General features: G+C 47.3%; 1 long non-coding RNA gene across 1 annotated transcript; it reads left to right on the plus strand.

Moving 5' to 3' along the window:
• The first annotated feature begins 892 nt into the window (after positions 1 to 892).
• LOC108640875 lies at positions 893 to 5303 on the plus strand. Its single transcript, XR_001921564.2, has 3 exons — positions 893 to 1030; positions 1127 to 1321; positions 3844 to 5303. It is a non-coding gene; the product is annotated as an uncharacterized LOC108640875 (long non-coding RNA).
• The last annotated feature ends 1535 nt before the right edge of the window (positions 5304 to 6838 follow it).

Consider the following 6838-nt stretch of genomic DNA (forward strand, 5'->3'; position numbering starts at 1 on the left):
GATGGGAAAAGGGATGGGGATAATGGGGATAAGGATGGAAAGGGGAAAGGAAAAGAGATGGGGATGAGGCGTAACGGGACGGAGATGGGGACAGGAAGGGGAAGAGGAAGGAGGAGAAGGGGACAGGGATGGGAGCAGGGTCGGGGAGGGGGAAAGAGAAGGGGAGGGGATGGGGATGAGAACAGGGATGGGACAGGGAAGGAGGAGAGGGAGGGGAAGGGGATGGGATGGGGATATGGATGAGGATGGGAAAGGGATGGGAAGGGGGAAGAGAAGAGCACAGGGATGGGACGGGGAAGGAGAAAGAGAAGAGAGAGGAAAGGGGGTGGGATGGGGATGGAGAAGGGAAAAGGGATGGAGATGATGGAAAGAGGAAAGTAAAAGAGATGGGGATGAGGAACGGGACGGAGATGGGGATGGGAAGGGGAAGGAGGAGAAGGGGACAGGGATGGGAGCAGGGTCGGAGAGGGGAGGGGGAAAGAGAAAGGGAGGGGAAGGGGATGGGGATGAGAACAGGGATGGGACAGGGAAGGAGGAGAGGGAGGGGAAGGGGATGGGATGGGATGGGGAAAGAGAAGGGGAAGGGAATGGGATAGGATGGGATGGGATGGGGAGGGGAGGGGAAAGGGACAGGGAAGGGGATGGAGAAGGGGAAGGGACAGGGATGGGGAAGGGACAGGGATAGGGATCACAGAATCACAGCACCCTGCTTTGCAGGTGATGGATTTGGGAAGAGTTCACCTTTATTTCTAGAAATCCCCAAAAGATGGCAACCAGAAAACGAACATTTCAGACCTTAGGTCTCAAGGAATCTTTTGTTCATTAAAAAAAAATCCTTCTTCAGGTAAATCCCAAGCTAATGGTGTTCTCTCTTCTGCCCTTTCAAAGGACAGGGACATTCACTTCTCAGTGTTCAGCTGCTCTCTGTGAAGGGGTAAATCACAGCTCAGTGACTGAATTACCTGTCACTGGAATGATTTCTCTACCAGCACAAAACAGAGGAGCCAACTGTGTTAGTGGCTCACAGAAGGTTTGTTAACATTATTGCTATTTATTATTTTCAGTTTTCTGAAAGTTTAATCATTACCAGGTCCCAGATCCTGACTGGGAACTTCTTTACCAACAGCACTGGATAATCCACAACTCAACAAGGTTTAACAACACTGAGAAACCAAAACATCATCACCTGCCTGCTGCCATTTCTGGTTTAGTGAAGGAATTACAAAATCCCAGCCACTGGGGTTCTCCACCTGATGTTCCTGCCACTCATCACTGCTAAATGGGAATGCTTGTGTGATCATCAAACAGGATAAACAGCAAGGTAAAGGTATGGCCTTAGTCCTCATCCTGTAACTAGTGATTTGGTGCTGGTTGAAGTCAGGAATGACCAATTTAGTGCATTGCAAAGAGTAATTTTCAAGAGTTGTTTCTATGTACATAAAAAACTTTTCAGGATGGTTGGTTGTTTCTCACTTTTTTAATTTTGGAATTCTGAGGACAGCAAAGATTTCTGTAAAAATATGTGTTCAACTTTCTGCCCTGTGTGTGCACACACGAATTAAGGCTCTGCAAGCCCCCAGGAGCACCCTTGGTGCAGAAAGTGCTCCATCAACCCAGGAATTCCACCACCCTCGAGAAACTCTGGGCAAGGGCTGGAAGGCTCCCTTTTGGCAGGACTGTAACTCTGGTACAAACTGTATTTTATGAGGTACTGACCTTTATTTTGCAGAATGAAACTCGGGCGAAATATTAACACCCCACCCTTTGGTCTCTTCAGCTGGTACTTAACGAGCTCCTGAGTTGCTCAGAGGCCCAGGTGGTGCCCACACAAAGGCTGAGGCTGCAGAGAGTCTGCTCTTGCTCTCTGAGCTTTGCTTTTACTCTTGACAACTGAAAATATAACGACTTGTCTAATTGTCAGATGACTACCTTGGAACAGGCACGAGAAGACTGGATCTGTGACTCACAAAAAGCTTTCTGTGTCCCCCTAAAGCACAGAAGAGAGGAGATAACCCACTTTCATGTTGCAGTCAAACCACAAGCTAATCCAATTAAAGAGAGGACACAGGAATGCAGGAAGACACCACTGGTCCATCAGGGCTAATATCTCGTTTCTTGCAGAGTTCAGGCCTTAACACTTCAGCAAAAAATAAATATGAGGCACAAAATCCCTTGCTAATAGTGCTGTGCTCTCTGTGATAGAGGAAATAGTCTTGCTGGCCCCTGCAGGGAGCTGAGAGTATCCTGAGGCACAAAAGCTGCTCACCCTTTTCTTCATTTGTGCAGCAGTGCACTTGGTTGCCACACAGGGAATAAGCAAGGCCTATTTAAAAAGCCATCCTTTGAATTATAGCAATGGCTGTTGCTTGTCTCAGGGAATTCTGAGAGCTCATCACACTCTGGGTGCTCAGCAAATCAGTGTTTGTGTACAGGGACGTGACAGAAGGGAAACCAACACTCTGGGCACCCACTCGGAGATTTCAGGGGTATTTTTCATCCACCTGCAAGAATTTATATTTGTAAAAGGACAGAATCATCTTTCACTGGGAGGACCATTGGCAAGATTAGCATCAGTGCAGAATATGAACTAAGCACAGAAATGATCCTGAAACAGAAAGAGAAGCAGAAAAATATCACTGCAGGAACACATTTTGGATGTGATTAATAGGCTGCAGGCTGCTGCCAGGGTGGGGGATGTCAGGGGGATGCAATCCAAGGCACTTTACACTTCTGGGTCTGGTCCAAAAGATCTGCAAGTTGTTTTTTTTTCCCGTTTATTCTTCCTCTCTGTGCAGTGGTCCTTGGGCAGGACTCAGTCACAACAAGCTGACAAGGAAATAAAACCATTAAACACTAGAGGGAAGCAAAAGACTTTGAGTGCAGCTTCCTGCTCTGGAGCCTCCTGGGCAAAGCTCCCCCGGGGCTTCCCGTGCCACTGGATTTAAACACGAAAAAAAACCCTGGGGGAAATGACAGGAGGTATTTGCAGTGACATTCCCAAACCCCCCCTTAGCTGAGGAATGTGTGTTACAGAGGGATATTGCCCTACAGGTCACATGGGAGGGGAAAAGAGAAGGATTGAGGACAACTTTCATGTTAATTTTCAAACAATTCCATGGGATCTGCACCTCATCAATTAATTTATTGGGTTGATCAGGACCCAAAGTGTTTTCTTTCCTTTGGGTTTCCTACCTCTTCTTAGCAGCTGCAGCACTTAAAAGAGTCACACTTCCTTTAAAAAAAGGAAGAGTCCCTTCAGCAATTGTCTTCAGAGCAGCTCATCTGCCGAGGGCCACCTACAGACCTCTAGAAAAGGAGTGTTTTTTGCTTAGGAATGTCTATTCAGGTCTTTATCCTGCTTCTCTCAGGTCCCCAGTGTTTATTCTTCCCCTCAGAAATTTGTTCTGTTAATGGCTTACAAGTAAAACTCCGCTCAGACTGGGAGGCAGAAAGGAAATGGGGACAATCTGGACTTCGTTTCAGACAAGTGGGAGACAATGACAATATTTAATTTCAGTGGTCTGCAAAGCAGGCCCTGTGGGTGCTAAATCAGCTCCTCCTTGTTCCCAGCTGCTTTCCTGGAAAATCAGATCCGTTGCCTGGAGACAAGAGAAAAGTGACAAGATGCCCCAGCAATAACCCAGCAGAGACCAGTAAAGCCCCACAGCAGCACCAGAGAGGGTATTTAGGGTGGTGATTCACCCCAGGGAAGAGGTGCTATGGAATGGAGTGGGATTTCCAGCCAGGGAAGAGAGCAGGTAATACTTTCACCAGAGCTGGACAAGCTGGTCGATAATCTTCACTTGCTAAAGTTTGCACCTTTTTTTTTTTGCCACTTTTTAGTTCCATATCCTGCTTTGATCCTTCAAATTCCTGCCTCTGCACCGTCCATCTGAGCTGTTTCCATCAGTGTCCCTGGAAGAACTCTGGTGCCAGCTGGGATAGTGCTCAGGGGGTGGAAACCCTCCAAGAGCAGAATGTGCAGCAGGAACTTCGCAAGGTGTGAGTTCTGCAAGCAAAGAGGAATCTGGGCTGGGAGTGAAATAACATATCCCAGCAGGATGTGTTATCTTCCCTTCTGGACCTGCAAAATTAAATACTGTGGAAGAGCTGCCAGCCTTCCCCTCTGATGGATGGTTTGAACTCCATCTCCAGCTGCGGATCCGCCCGTTACACAACACTTTTGGAGAGCTGCTATTTCTCCACGGGCCCCATGACCCTGTCAAATAATAATATCCCACGTGGAAAGGATATTGGAATCACTGGAATAACTTATTGAATCCAGTCTGCGCTTTGTAAAGCACTTTAGGATGCTCTGAGATGAAACACACTGCACAGCTCTTGGGAAGAATTAGCTAATGCTGGCTAATGGCTCAGGTAGCATCTCCAAAGAGCAAGAAATAAAACCAACCTTAGCTGGAAACTCCATTAAATTCTCCTTTATTTCTTAAACACTAGGAATTACACAGCAATGACAAATGGTAAAAGTTAAGCAACAATAATAATGAAAATTAATTCAGTTACAACAAATTAAAAAAAAAAGAAAACAAACCACAAGCTTTCTGGACTAAGTCCTTCTCTCAGTCTGGAGAGGAAGCAGAGTGTGCACAGAGCTGAAAAGAGTCTAGTTCTAGTCTCAGTTTTAACCCCTTTCAAGGTCACTGCCAAACAGCCTTTCCTTGTCCCACACCAAGGGCTGACAGTCCACACATTATCCTAAAAGAGACTTTGATTTCTCTGCCCTCATTGAGCCTCGGTACTCGCTGAGGAGGAACTGCTGTAAAAATTAGGGATTATTACTATTTTGACTAACTGAACATAAAATGCATGTCTCAGGAAGCCAGAGAGGCTGTGATGAGGCAAAGCCTGCAAAGTGACAGGCAAAGGAGTCTGTCAAGGTGCAGCATTTAATTGGTACAGGGAGAACATCATCTCCAATAACTCGGGCAAAGCACATTTACCAAAGTGCTACACACTTTAAAAAGGTGTTTCTCCACCAGAGGCAAGTTACAGCCCCAGATTAGGGAAAGAAAGGCTGAGATGAGAGAGAGAGAGAGAAAACCAACCTGTCTGGCACTGCAGTGAGTCTGTGGCAGAGCAGGGACAGAGAGCAGTGGTCCTGCAACTTGAACCTTTTAATTTTCACATGCAATTCAGCTACATGGAACTTCCCCCCCAGTGCCAGAGACTGACAGACTGCAAAGTGCACTGTGAAAAACCTGAGTGGCTTCTCACCACTATTTAAGGGCAAACAGCCTTTGATAATCCCTCTGCATTAAGAAATAAACAGCCAGAACTCTTCAGTTTACCCTTCCAGTTGTCCTTTTCTCTTTTTTTTCAACAGTTTGAAAATACAGTTGGTTGTCCAGCAGTCTTGCCTAGGTCTCCTTCAGCCAGAATTTTGACACCCTAAATTACACACACTGGATGTGGCAGCTGCTTTTTGAAACCCACTGCTGTGATCAGCAGGCAAATCACTCAGCATGTCCCTCTCCTGAAGGAAAAAGGGCCACAGTCCCAACTTGACCAGCCCAGGGTTATGCTGACGTGTCTGACCATTACCCAAACTCCAACTAGTGATCAAAGCAAGGATGAGGAACTCATAAAGCTCTTCCTAGTCCTTGTTACAGAGAACATATTAATTTTTCTCCCCTTAAGCTATTTTGCAGCCTAGAAGTCCACTGAAGTATTTAAATGCCTCTGGAGCTTATGAGGAGCCCCACTTTGAGCTGGTGTCTCTGTGAGCTGTGCTCTGCAATTGGAACTGGCAAGTGAAAATCTCCAGCCTTTGACTCACAGACATGAAAGGGAGGGAGAGAGACATTAATGACAATTACTTGAGACTCTGCCACCCTGATGGAATAACCAGCAGGGCCTCCTGCACCTGCAGGAATGCAGCCTGGGTTTCAATCAGCCCCAGCCCTAAGGCAGGCTGAGAATCCCTGGCTGTTTTGGGGAGAAGAAGGCAAAAAGGGGCCTGGGACCAAGCCCAGACCCTCCTCTCCACTACTCATGGGTCTGCCCAACCTGAGCACTTCTGTAGAGGTGATTCTTAAATGAAGAAAAAGGCAGTTAATTGCAAATCCCAAAAGGTGTCCAGACAGCACTGGAAAGCAAACTAAAGGATAAGGAACTCCACCTCTACTTACATTCTTTTATTATTTACCACTTGGAGGCATTAAAAATAAGGGTCCTCACTATAATTATTCTTTCACATAGACCCCACTAACAGAGAGAAGTATTGATATCTAAAAAAATGCACATGGACCGTTTTCTACCCCTATAAAAAGTGTGCTTTGAAGTCATGATGTCCAACCTTCTGAACAGACAGTACAGCTCCTCTGGCACACAGGAGGCTTCACCCACCACGCTTTTGGCAGAGCTGGGCAGCTGAGCTCAGCTTTTCAGGACCATCCCACCCAGTGCAGCATCCCTGTGACCTGCTGGAAGTCCTCCCCAGCCCTGGCACACACCAGGTGCTCGTGGGAGGAGGGACACAGAGCCTGGAATGGGATTTAGATGTCTAAGAACATTGGCATCAGTCAGACAAGACACCCAAGTTGGCAGGGGCAGAAAGAAAGGGGTCCTGGAGACCCTGCCCCCAGTTCCACCCAGTCACCAAGCCCACACTCAACCCCTCCCTCTGCCACTCTCTCCAGAGTAGGTTGGCAACCCTCAGCCACCTTCACCCTTGGCAACCCTCAGCCACCTTCACCCTTGCACAGCTCACTGTCATCGTGCTCACAACCTTCCCTTCTGTGCCCCAAGGACCCTGGGAGTGCCTGGTCTGGGAATGGTGCCCCAGAACACCCCAGGTGGTCAGAGGAGCTGCGTAGAA

This window comes from Manacus vitellinus, unplaced genomic scaffold (assembly GCF_001715985.3).
Source record: "Manacus vitellinus isolate BGI_N305 unplaced genomic scaffold, ASM171598v3 scaffold_46_pilon, whole genome shotgun sequence".
Lineage (NCBI taxonomy): Eukaryota > Metazoa > Chordata > Aves > Passeriformes > Pipridae > Manacus > Manacus vitellinus.